This window comes from Emydura macquarii, unplaced genomic scaffold, assembly GCF_026122565.2.
Source record: "Emydura macquarii macquarii isolate MOO-44397 ecotype Brisbane River unplaced genomic scaffold, CSIRO-AGI_Emac_v2 contig_480, whole genome shotgun sequence".
NCBI classification, from domain to species: Eukaryota; Metazoa; Chordata; order Testudines; family Chelidae; genus Emydura; species Emydura macquarii.
In genome coordinates this window covers 9,954,902-9,968,342 of record NW_027130617.1, presented here as the reverse complement: position 1 = coordinate 9,968,342, position 13,441 = coordinate 9,954,902, and positions in this window count along the sequence as shown.

The following is a 13,441-nucleotide window of genomic DNA, read 5'->3' as shown; positions in this document are numbered from 1 at the left end:
GTAGGCAAGGGTTTAACGAAGAAACGGGTGTAATATTTAGCTGGGTCCCCTCAAACACAGCGTCAGAGCTGAGCTGCCACAACGGTTTACCGGGCACTTCGCAGAAGGAAAATAGCCCGTCTCTGGGCTCTGGGGAGGGTCTGGGCTCCCCCAGCCGCGGGTCGCCAGGCGGGGGCTGACGAAAGAAAGATGCTGGATCTGGTCATGTAGGGCACTGAATGTAAACCGGGCTGGTTTTTCCTCTCATGGCTTCAGTTTTTTAGGAACAGCTAAAAGAGGGTCTGTCTGTCCCCATGTACCTGGTGTGGCCGGGCCCAGCGCAGAACCAGTCAATGGCTGTATTTACATTTGTGTTCAACTGGCAGTTCTGTGATTTACAACACCAGCAATATATCGATTGCCCTTCGTTGCTCGTGCAGGTGTTTTATTTATTCCGCCTCCTTCTTTTCTCTCTCTTTTTTTGTTTTGCCATCGAAAAGATGTAAACCAACATATTTATGCTATTCAGGGGAATCGTTTTTAATTGCCTGTCAATGAAAATAGATGTTCTTTGTGCAGGACCACCTGAAAAGCAGTTGTTCCCTTCGCGGCAGTATTTTCGGATCGCTCTGTTTGCTATAAACTGGTGGGAGAGTTTCTCCTCTGTGCCACCTGTTTCTTAATTCATCCTTGAGACGGAGACCCGGTTAATTATGAAAGGAAGGGGGGGAAAATCAAAGTGGCTTGATAAATTTGTTGACATATTATCATCAGCCTCAGGAGTCTGCCCTCTATTGATTCACTAACACCGCAGCAGAAGGGCCTCACAAATATTTCAAACACCTTAAACATCTCAACGTCTGGGCTTTTTCCCCCCTCCAGAAGCCTGTGCAATGCGAGAGCACACGGCGGCCCCGCTCCAGGCTCGAACACGTGTGCGCGCGCGGTGCTAGCCCGTCCACACTGCCCCCTTCTTGTCTCTCCACACAATACTGCCACAGGCAGCTGGAAAGAAAGTTACTTCGTTGCCTTATTCCAGCTTTTCCGACTAACGTGCTGTTTTCCCTGAGCAAGACAAATTGATTTCCTTATCTCAGCTCTGGCTGCTGCTTAAATCTGCGCTCGCTGCTGAAGCCCAAGGCCAAGTTTTCGGAGATGGCAGATAAATAACCCCAGCCAGTAAATGTGGGAACTCGGTTTCCCAAACCCACCTGGCACCATCCGACCCCCCGCCAGGAAAAGAAGCACATGGCAGAGACTCAGGGAGCGTTTCGGCAGCGCTGCGGGCGTCCCTCTGCGCACCTCCGGCTCCCCGGAGGTTAGACGCCCAGCCTCCCCGCCTGCCAGGGCCGCGGCTTCCAGGAGCCTGGCCTGGGCCGCGGCGAGGGCACGGGCCTCGCTTCCCAGCAGCGCGCTGCATCGACCTCTTAAGTGATTAGTGGTGATTGCTCGCCACGTGCTGCCCTTTCATTTTCTCTCTCCTCCGGGTCCACTTGCCAGCTCGTCAGATCATTACAGACAGAGGGAGGGGGGAGGCGCCACCCGCCCAGCTGCTGGGCGCTCTCATCCCCTCGCACCAGGGCAGGACAAAGCCCACGTCCTCGACCCCAGTCGGTTTCCCTGCGGTGCCCGGGCTGCTCCCGATCCGGGCAGGCGGCCCTCAAGCGGCCGGTGCCTGGAACCGAGTGAGCGTCAGTTTTCCTAGCGGATCCGTTCTCCGCTGCGGGGGGCGTGGGTCAAAGCTCCCCGCCCCGGCGGGGCTGGGGACAGCGCCGTCTCCCCTGGGGGCTGCTCGCACAGGGGCTGAGCAAACAGCAGCGCGACCCGCTGGCCAAGGGGGGACGGGACCTTTCCCCTCGCCAGACGCCGGCAGGAGGCGAGGAAAGGAAGGCGGCTTACCATCGAGGAGGCTGGGCTGCAGCCGGCTTTCGGCCCCAGCCTGCTGCTGCGGCAGGTGACTTGAAATGTAGCCCCCCTTAAGGAGAAATAGGGCTTGCCTTTGCCTTCCCCCCCCCTCCGCTCCTTCACAGAGCTCAGCCCCCAAACCACAAATTCCACTTCCTGAGCGCTAGGAGCGTCTGCAGCACAAAACGCTATAAAGCCCCCGACAAATCACCCCCGGGTTCTCTCTCTTTCTCGCTCTTTTCCTTGCATGAAAATGTCTTACCGGATTCAGCTTCCCGGGGCCGGCCGAAGCGGCATGGCGGGGTCATTCTGTTCTCGGGCGTTTCATTTCGCCCGGGTTCTGCTCTAGAAATTACACACCCCGAGCTGAACTATTCTTGGATCCTCTTCAACTTCCGCAACTTACGAGGTCACACACAGATTCAAAACACAGATTGACTCAAAAAAAGAGGGGAGGGGGAAAGCACGGCGGGGACGGAGGGTTGTGCTCGGGGGAGCGGACACAAAAGGTTCAGGGCAATTCGAGCATCTGAACTCCGCTCCCCTCCAGTCCCAGGCTGGGTGACCCACCCCACGGGGCCGTCTAGACGCGTATTGGAATATGGATCGGGTTTAAGGCAGAGCATGGTACAAAGGAGACCTTCCCTAGCCTAGAAATAACTTGTTGTGGAAACTCTTTTGGGATAAATACGCCCAGCAGCGCTGAAAATACCTTGACACCCAAACCCAGAGGTTTGCTCATTTCCCTTTGGATTTAGGTAATGGTTAAATATGGAAGAGGTAGGCGAGATTCTCTTCTCTCCCCCCCCCCCTTTTGCACAGAGGTTATTGTAGCCAGCGAATGATTCAAACACCACAGGCAAGAGACAGAGACTCGGCTGAGTGGGAAACGATTGCCTAGAGCAGCCTCCCTTACCTAATTTCCGGTGGTCAGTTTGCTAAATTAGAAAGGAGCTGTGAGAAAGGCGCTTGCTGCACGCAGTGTGCAGACCGACAATCACCAGAGCTCGTGGGGACGGGCTGGAGCCTGAGAACAACTCGGCCCGCGCGCCGTGAGGATCCAACGTAGCAGCGCTTCACTCACTCCAGGCGTGAACAATGTCCTTTAATGTTAGAGAGGGGCTCACACCGCTACACCTCTCCTGCCCCTTTCCCGCAGGGTGCGCGGGCTGGGATCTGGGCGTTCGGTTCGTCTCATGCTTACAGAGCCGGGGTAGTTTATTTACACAATACAGCCTGGCTCATCCTGCTCTAGAATCGAATTCTGCCACAGCCCAGCGCTCGAAACCCGGGATTTTAAGAGCCGGGGATATTTGGCCCGGAGCTTCTGATGTACAATGTTTCTTTTGAGGCACACAGTAACTGCACAGCCCGGAGGGGAAAGGCTGGGTTGCTGCGGGCTCTGGGAGTGGAGAACTCAGATCAACAACCTGCACCGAGCCTTGAGTGAGCCCCACAGCCCTGATTGCTGCCACTCAGCAGAGAAGGTTCCGCTGCAATACCCAAGGCTGTGCAAACATCGGCAGCCCCGCAGAGATGGCACTGCTAGGTTCAGAAACAGCTGGCGACGTTGGGGAGCGGCTGAAGGTGGAGGAAGGCAAAAGCTCTCATGAGCCCTGACCTGCCTGCCGCGCTTCCACAGGGCCTGATCACACCCCAATGCAGTCAGTGGAAAGAGTCCCGTGGCCTTAGGTGGCCCCAGAAAACCATGGGACCTAGCCTCTCCTTCCCCCTCTTCTCAGACCCGGATGCAGCTGATGCACTGTCCTGGGCACCGACAGCAGGTTCTTTTCTACATTTTATAGCAGACAAGGGTGCAGTGAGGTTGAGTTCCTGGCTGTGATGTGCTTGGAGATCCCGGGCTGAAAGCTGAACTACAGCCTGTGCAAACGTGTTATTAACCATCTCTGAAGAGCTAAAGACAAAAAGATTAAACAAATGAAAGACCCCCCATCTTCTCAGTGATGTTGAGGTTGTGACAGAAAGGAAATTCAAGCCTCAGGCTGATACACAGTGTCTTACCACTTATCACTGCTGCCAGAAATTTCCAGGGCGCTAAGAACAGCTGTTTTCTACAGGTCAGCCATGTACTGATATGTTGGCAGGGCTACTTTTCTCTTGCTACAGGCTTTGTAGATTACATTACAATGAAGACCATGTGCAGCACCAATTTTATAAGTAGGTGTTGAAACCAGCCAAGAGAAAGAACTAAACTAGACTAAGCCAGTCTGATTTTTAGTAGTTATAAAACACAGGGTCAGGAGACTATAGTTCCATGTGTCCTCAGCAGACTCATGTCTGACTCTGACCAAGACACCTAGGTCTGGATTGTAAAGGTACATAGGCATTGCTTCGCCTAGCATTTCAACACCTAACTTACTTAGCAGCCTCAGGCTACATCTGCACTTGGAGCTGTGGGTGTGCTTCCCAGCTCATGCAGCTATACCTGGCCTCGCTCTCATCAAATCAGGGCACTAAAAACAGCAGTGTCGCTACAGTAGCACAGACAGCAATGAACAGCAGCCCTGCCACAGAGTACTTACACACAGCCCTTGCTACCACAGCTATTCTAGCTCAATGAGAGAATTACTGGCTCAGCTCCAACTATATGATTTTCAGAAATGATTCAGGCACTTAAGAGCACAAATCCCAATGAGAGTTTGGCTCTTAAGGTATCTAAATCCCTTTTGAAAATGAGAATTAGTTCTACTACGTCACTTAGGCTTTGCACAGAGCACAACATTGCCTAAAAATCTGGACCTTAACCTCTGTGCCTCTGTTTTCTGATCCGTAAAACAATTCCCTTTGTAAAGTGCTTTGAGATGCTTGGATGAAATGGTTTCTATAGGTAGAAATATTATTACTGTACAACTACTACTACTACTACTACTACTACACAACTTTAAACTGAGTACCAAAAACTCTGTGCCCATGTTTCTAAACCAATGGTTAAAAGCCATACAAGACCACAGCACCATCTGGGCTCCTGCACAGTTTAAATCAACATTACTTATAAATGTGGAAAAGCTATTCTAGCCATCAAGAACGTACACATATTTAAATACTTTTGACAAGCCGAGGAAAAAATGACTGCACTTATATCATGTACAACACAATCTAGGTATGACAGCATTATGGCTTCTGAATGCTTCAGTCATTACATGCCCAGCAATTGCATTTTTGGACATATGCTAGTATTATCCCCAAATGGCGAGAAGGACATCTGACAAAAGTGACCAGGTATGCGCACTAGGAGTCAAATGAATATTTGACCAGGTGTACAGATAGACCTCGCTCTCTTTCCTGTAAGGAATGAATGTTTCATACTGTACTATACACATATACAGCAAGTTACCCTATCAGTGCCATTTTCCCCAATCTAGTAAGAGGAATAGTATGCGATACTAGATCACTTTTTAAAATCACTTTGTCCAGAAAAAAAAATGCACTGTAGCTGTCTGATTGTACTGCTGATTTGCTTCCACTTAGTTGTTGCGCAGGACTTAAATCTGATTACACTAGCTCAAGACATGCTAGGCCCCCATTCCCTCTGCCGTGCCTCTTGTGCAGTTATTTACACCTCTGCAAGATGAGAGTGAGACGCTACCATTCTGATTCATCGATATTTTGCACCACTTTGCACTGGTACGAGTATACGACAGGCCAAGCAACAGAACCTCCACAGGGCCTTGCTGGAGGTATGGAGATTTTAGCCTGGTGTTCCAGCCTGATAGAATTATGAAGACTTTCTGGGGAAACTCATTGCAGACAAACCAGCGATACCTTGAAATTAAAAATAATAGCTACAGTGACGTCTTGCACCATGGGCGCCTGGACTGCAGCGTCAAGCCTACTGTGGATCACATAGGGTTGCTGATGAATAGCATTAGCAGCAGCAACACTGGAAAGATGCCTCTGCCCAATCCTTCCTTCATCCAGGGAGGCAGTAGGTTGCGAGGGAATGATGCACAGAAAGAACAAACTAGCTCTGTTAAAAAGGGGCCTGACGAAGACTTTCTGTGCACATATTGCCTTCAATGGGAGTTGAGAGCATAAACTGCAAGACCGGGGCAACCTGGTCTAACAGCAACAATTGGCTATCATCAGAAGAGTTGTAATCCCAATTCTGTGTCAGGCGCTCCAGCTGCCAGGGTTCAACAGGGAGGAGTTGGGAGGGAAACCAATCAATCAAAGGCTTTTACACAATCAGAAAAGCCTGACATGCAGCTTCGCAGCAACAACAAACAAGCTACCACTAACCCTTAGCTATGGGCCTGTGCCGTCTCAACAGCTCTCCCCATCTTGACTCCCAGGGAGACGTTTTTACAGCACGTGCTGGTTGAGCTTTGACTTCCTGATAGACTCTTAGGCCCAGATCCACAAAGGTATTTTGGCACCTAACTCTCACTGGGTATATCCACACTGCAATTTAACTCCAGGGTTAGTGGCACTCAAGTCAGCTGACCCATGTTAGAGAACCTGGGGCTTGAGAATATACACCGCTTCTTAACGCTACGTTAAGAATTTTGTAACGCAGGCTCAAACCTGGGGCTCTGGTATCCACACTGAATCACGCAGACCCGAGTCAAACCAACCATAGCCCAGAGTCCCTAGGGCCCTCCCAAAATGTGGCCACTCTAGCTTGCGGTCCATGGTGCGCAGTGGGAAAACTTTGCTGCTTACTCTACATGGTACAGGAAGTTTGAACAACCTGCCAAGCCACATGGAGGAGACCCCCCTTTGAGACGTTTTCTTGTTTGCACTTTCACTTGTGTCAGGAAACAGGCAGAGATTCCCAGAGGTGCTGGAGGCCATTTTCTGACCCACCAAACACACCTGACAGAGCTCTAGATGGAGCAGGATGCGGCAGTAGAGGAAGAGTAACCTGTCATGGCAGACTAGCACTAGCTGATACTGGTCTGTACTTTCACTATAGTCACTGATGCCCCCTCCATAAACTGGTACTTCTGGCTTTGGGCCACAAGCACAGACTGGTGGGTTTACATCATGCAGACCTGGGATGACCAGCCGTGGACCAGCACTTTTCACATGAAGACAGCTACATTTCTGGAGCTTTATGAGCAGCTTGCGCCAGCATAAAGCAACAAACGAGGCCACCCCTGCTGGTCCAGAAGTGGGTTGTTACAGCCCGTCTGGAAGCCGGCTACCCTAGACTGTTACAGGTCTGTTGCCAACCAGTTTGGTGTTGGAAAGGGGTCTGTGGGTAAAATGGTGGTGGAGGTTTCCGAGGCAATCAGGTGGGTGGTTAACCTCAAGGTGGCAGGCATAAATTATATGCCTGTGGTAATTGCTGGCTTTGAGAGACCGGGGTTTCTAAACTGCACCAGTGCCATTGATGGGCCTCATGTGCCCATAGTTTGCCCTCCTCGAGGAGCAACAGGGCATAATCCACAAAGGTTCCGCTCCATTGTTATGCAGGCCCTCATGAACCACAGTGGGCCTTTTATGAATATCAACACAGGCTGTACTGAAAGAGCTCCTGATGTTAGCATTTTTGGCCAATCAGGAGTCTGTCTACATGCACAAACAGGACGGGACACTATTCCCACCAAATAATACGGTCATAAACACAGCTACTCTCCTATTATCCAGGGGAGCCCATGTACCCTCTGTTCCCTTGACTGATGAAACCATACCCTGATTTCAGAGGCTCTGCTGAAAGAGTTTAATTACATGCTCAGCAGGTGTAGAATGTGCTTTTGGCAGACTGAAATCCCACGGGGGATGTCTACAGACCCATCTGGACGTCAGCAGCACCAGGGTTGTCTGCATCACTCTGGTTTGCTGTGCTCTTCATAATCTTTGTGAAGCCAGAAGTGAGCTCTTTTCTCCTGAATGGACCAATGACAGTGAGGGGCTGCTGAAGTGGTACACTCAGTCAGAAAGTGCACCTACCACAACTGGAGCTGGATGCACTTAGGCAACAAATCAGAGATGCTTTGTGTTCCCACATTATGAACTTGCATGGCACAATGGAAGAGGATCAAAAAGTACCTCTAAGAATGAGCTTGTTGGGGGAGGCGGGTCTCAGTAATTTAGGGAATGCTTGGAAGGGGTCGGGGCTTGAGTGCTGTGTAACGTACTTATGAATGACATGATGAAATGGGGGAAGAGGGAGGGGGATGATTCACAGTATGGGGTCATACAAAGCAGTAACTGAAGTGTGAATTGCTGTACCTACTGTATAGATGATGCGTGTTTACTTAATAATGTCTAATTTCTCCTGATCATGTGTTTAGCTTTATTATTTCAAATCACGGTTATATGATGAGATGCAGTGATGGCAATAAACTTTCTTGATGACAAAAAGTCTTTATTTGTAAACAAGGGTTAAAACAGTACAGCCGTCACCCACGGCCAGGCAGGCCAGCTGTCATTGCAACACCCGTCACAAAAGAAGATTTCCAAAACAAACAAACAAGAAGTACATGAACCAGTGGAAATGTGACAGAAACCCCCTCCTGCTTGTATGTCCCCTTGCCACCCATTCTCATTTCCTTGTTTTCCATAAAGTTGGCATCAGAGGTGGGCAGTGCAGATATCCACAGGAGAAGGGCTCAAGAAGGAAGGCTGCATGGGGTTCCGTTGCCCTTTCCAGCCACTCCTGAGGCCTAGTTGCATGGGCCACCCACCCATGAAGTTGTCCAAGCGGTTTCTGGACTGAGGATACGTCGCAGGAGTATCAGACTGTGGTGAAGGACAGGCAGCAAGACCCGGCAATCTTGTAGTCACGATAGAGATGAGCCGCTTAAATAGTTGTTCTTGCTGAGCTCAGTCTTCCTCCCCTAGTCACCATTCCTGTTCTAGAAACTGTGTTGCAAGTGCCTGCTCCCATGACGAAACCCCGTCCTCTAGCTGTGCGGTGAGCCTCAGCCTTTCCTCCAGTCTCAGTCCTCAGTCTTTCCTCAGCCTTTCCTCAGTCCCTCTGCTTCTGGACCTGCTTGTCAGCCCCCTCAAGAGCTTTGACCATAAGCTTATCACAAAAACACTTCTTGGAATGGTCCGTGAAGGTATGTTGGGCCAACGAGGTATCGCAGCCAGTAAAGTTCAAGGGGCCTGGACTAGGACAAGACAGAGTGGGTTATTGTCTGAAATAGCTCAGTGGAGGAGCACGGAATTAATTCTTGTGGCATTTCGAGGACATAAAATGTTATATTTCAAAACTGAATTGCAGTATATTGTGAAAGGGATACTTCAATCTACCGAATCTCCCTAGATACAGCCTGGTTAATCACAGTTATAGAAGTGGAGACAATGATAAATAAAATGATAAGCTGTTTCTGTTTTACAAGAATTGCATAACTACTTAGGTTGCGGGGCGAGTGGACAGCCAGTGGCCTTGCTACAAAATGCTTTTTGTATCGCTTCAGGCCTTTCACATTTTGGAGGACATAACTGTGCTTGTGATGGCAAAGGGAGATGTTATTCCAAACTGTGGGAAAGCCGCAGTATACACAGCTGAAGCACTCAAACTTATAGTGACTGAATAGCACATCGTGGAGTGGGCTGGGCAGCTACTAAGGTTGCCCGGGAAATTATGCACTTCCCAGCAGTGACGACCTATCTGGAGTTCCTGCTTCAGGAAAAGTTTGCAGCTGTCAGCACCTGGGTTGGGTCAGAATCCAAGAGGGAATCAATAGGATGCTGCATTAGCCACTACATGGCTTACCCTGTTACGGCTGCACGCAAACACGCAGAACTCCCCAGTTTTCCTCCTTCCCATTTCTATCACATTTCTGGACAAAAACTGAAACCCCCCTCATACTTGGGACAAAATGATTTTGTCACCCATGGACTACTTCTAACTGAAGTGGACTAGATTTGGAAATGGAACATATTTCCCCAAACACACACAGAGTTCACTGTTTCCAGGCTGCTCAATAGACATTAAGTGATTACAGAGTGGCAAAATTAAAGCCATCCCAGTGTATTATTATTTTAAAGAAAATAGGAATCACCCCAGCAAAACTCTGGGCTTTTCCCCTAAAATGCTCTTTAAAGCTGTTCTTCACGGTTTGCATTTTCCAGTCACCATTTTGAACTCCACATGATGGGGAGACACTAAGGTGCTGGGATACAATCTGCCATTAATGGCTACACTCTGGTAGTCAGGGCTTCTCCTGACTTTTCTAGTGGTTCTTAGAGCAGAAATTCCTCCCATTATTGTAGCTATAAACTTTAAATTGGAGCCAGAAACTTACCAAGCTCAGGGGCAGCTTCTGTCTCTGCTAGGTTTGCTTCAGGCTTGGCACCAGGCTATGGGGGAGCTCATGTAATCAAACAGGGCTTCTGAGCATGGACCCAGGATTTGCTGCCAATCCTGTTTCAAAGCCTGCTCTGGGAATGGTTTCAGCAACAGAGTGTCTTCATGGGCCTCACTGAAGCCTGCAGCTGGCTCCCATCAGTCTCCATGCTGGTTTCAGGGACCAATTTCTCAATAAAAAGTATTTTAAACCCAGGACTTTTATTTTAAACATTTGGGGCCAGATTCTTCCCCTTACTTTTGGTGTCTTCAACAGGACTATAGGAAGAGAAGATGCCACCACCAAGAGTAATAATGGCAGAATCAGACCCTTATTTATTAATGACATTTTTTAAAGCTGATTTATTTTAACGTGTCTTTTCCAAAGCAGATGAACCGTAGAACTAGTTTTGTCAGTGAAAGGTCAGCTTGTGTGTGTTGTCCTACATACCCATGAACTGCATGACTGTGGAGCGAAAGCACTAGAGAGTCTACAGGACACGTGGAAAACTGCATTTAAAGACAGAATAAACCACGGCTGACTTTTTCATCCCTTCTTACAAGATATTTTGGCTACGTCTCTCACTTACTCAGAGTGCGGAGTAAATTTAAGTTTCAGCCCATACAATTCTCCAGACCCTCACTTATACCAGAGAGGGCCCGAACCTGCAAAATGCCAAGCATCCGCTCTTTCTTTTACAATCAGTTGGAGTTAAGGTGCTCAGCCCCTCCCTAGGTGTTGTTTATAACAAATAAGAGTTATCTGTCCAGGCGAGGATTGGCCCTTAATCTTAAAGATAGGGTTTTTACCCTGCATATGGTGGTCTACGCATTGTTAATATCAATGAGTTAACAGGACATCCTGTGGTTTTAAAAAAGTAACACTTGCATGTTTCCTAGTGCCAGGTTTGGCTGGCCTGGCTCCCTAGGTAATGACCCCCATTCCTATCACAGGGCTGGAATCTGAGCACATTTTTTTTCTTCTATTTATCCTAGAAATATCATTTCACACATTTTATGGCTATCGTTTTCTACTGTCATTATAAGGATTGGAGAAACTGGCAATGTCAGTTATATTATACAATAGTTAGTGTCACATACACTGATTCACAGCAAATGTCTTATTGCTTTTGTATTTCAGTTATTTCACGTTAATTTGGTATTTAGCTGGATGATTAATTCCCACAAAGTGGAAGTGCTTAGTTGTTTTAGACTGGGGCTGTCTCTTATTTATCACAATTTAGCCCTGACTGACCAAAAGACAATGGCCAACCTGGTGTGTGTGTTAAGCAACATTTTCACCGCTCTAAAAGGCTGTTTATAGAAATGTAATGCTACTCAGATCATCTATTGCAACTCAGATTGCTGCTGTTTTTGTGCTTCTTATGCTGTAGCACATGGTCTTTGATTCTATGGGCTACTTGATAAACATGTTTCATAACAATTATTTTATATCCTGAACTAGTTTATACACGGCTCTAAAAAAAATGGGTAACTAACTCAATCCAGAAATCCATGCCAGCTACATGGTTTTTTTTTTAAACAACCAGTCTCACTATAGCATTTGAGACCTTATTATGAAAGTCTGTGGAAAGCCTTATCACAACCTAAAAGTTCACCACAGAGAATGCAGAATGAGCCAAATATGAAAGTTTTCTTCTCTCCCTCTATGCCCAGAATTATGGAAGAGTCAGAAATGACTCCATTATCTTTGCATTGCAATTTCCACATAATGCAAGACTAAAATGTGTTTTCTATGCTACTGTCTGAAGCTAGTCTTCATGTCTGGATCAATGACTTTTCAAGGGGCAACTGAATTTTCAAAATATTTCATCTGTAAAAGTCTATAATGTAACTATAAAATTTGAACACTTAAAGAGGAAGCTTTTAGAAATGCTACCTTTTTAAAATGTGGGCCTGTTTTTCCTTACATTTCTTTGGTTTCCTCTAGTTTAAAAACTAAAATATCGCACAAGCTTCAAATTTCACCCAAAAATTTGTCTTTAGTATATCTCAGACTTAGGGTAGTTATTTAAACTTAAGACAGAAAAATAAATGCAATTCTTGTAATCCTTCTAACCAAACTGAGGCCTTAACTACATGCTATCTTACAGCAGTTTAAGAACTTAGCTGCACAGGAATTACACCATTTCAAAAACTGATTTAGCTAAACTGGTGCAGTGCCTTGTGTGGATACCCTTGAATCTCTAAGTCTGATTTATATCAATTTAACTTGGCTAAATTGATATACCAGTTTAAAGCGGTAGGTGTCTAAAGACACAGTTGCACTGGTTTAACTGTTTAAAGGAATGGTTACTGGTGGGCAGAGAAAAGTATTGAGGCGTCTGCAGCCATGGTGCAGTTGCCTTTGATTGAAGGTTCTCATCTACAATTGGTCAATTCAGTGTGCAATCTAAGAGTACTCTTGGATTCTTTGTTCACATTGGGCTCTCACATCGCAACAGCCATGAGCAATACCTTTTCCCATCTCTGGTTGTCTAGAAGACTCAATCCTATTTGGCAGACAAAGACCTGACGTCAGTCAGTCATACCTTCTTCACCTCTTGGCTGGACTACAGCAATGTGATATACGTAGGCATGAAACCTTACCACTTAGGCTATGTCTACACTAGCACTTTTGGTCAGTAAAACTTTTGTCTGTCAGGAATGTGAAAAAAACCACACCCCAACTGACATATGTTTCATCAACAAAGCACCACTGTGGACACCACTATGTCAGCGGGAGATGCGTTCTCCTGTGGTTCAATTATGCTGATGGGAGAGCTCTCCTCCATTGGCATAGAGCAGCTACATGGGAAATCTTACAGCAGTGCAGCTGCAGTGGTAAGCTGCGATGCTGTAAAAAGTCTCCTACGTAGACATTGCCTTAGGAAACTCCAAGTACAAAACAGTGCAGCACACCTCCTCAGCAACACAGGCTACGGTGAGCACATCACACCAGTCCTCTGCTCCCTACACTGGCTTCCCAAAGAACATCAAATTAAGTTCAAAGTCTTAGACCCTGTCTACACTTACCTCTGAGATTCGGCAGCAGTCGATGGGAGTTACGCAAGCTACGCAAAAAACTTGCGTAACTCCCATCGACTTCTCTGCTCCTCTTCTGTGCAGTCTTCACTGCACTGCGATGCAGCGCTACACCACTTGCGAAGGTGGTCTTAGTACGTAGTTTTCTGGATTGACTGAGTGGGTCTTCACTGACTGCTCAGTCGATCCAGAGAAATCGATCTGACGGCGGCGACTTTGCCGCCGTCAGTGTAGCCGTAGCTTAGTCCT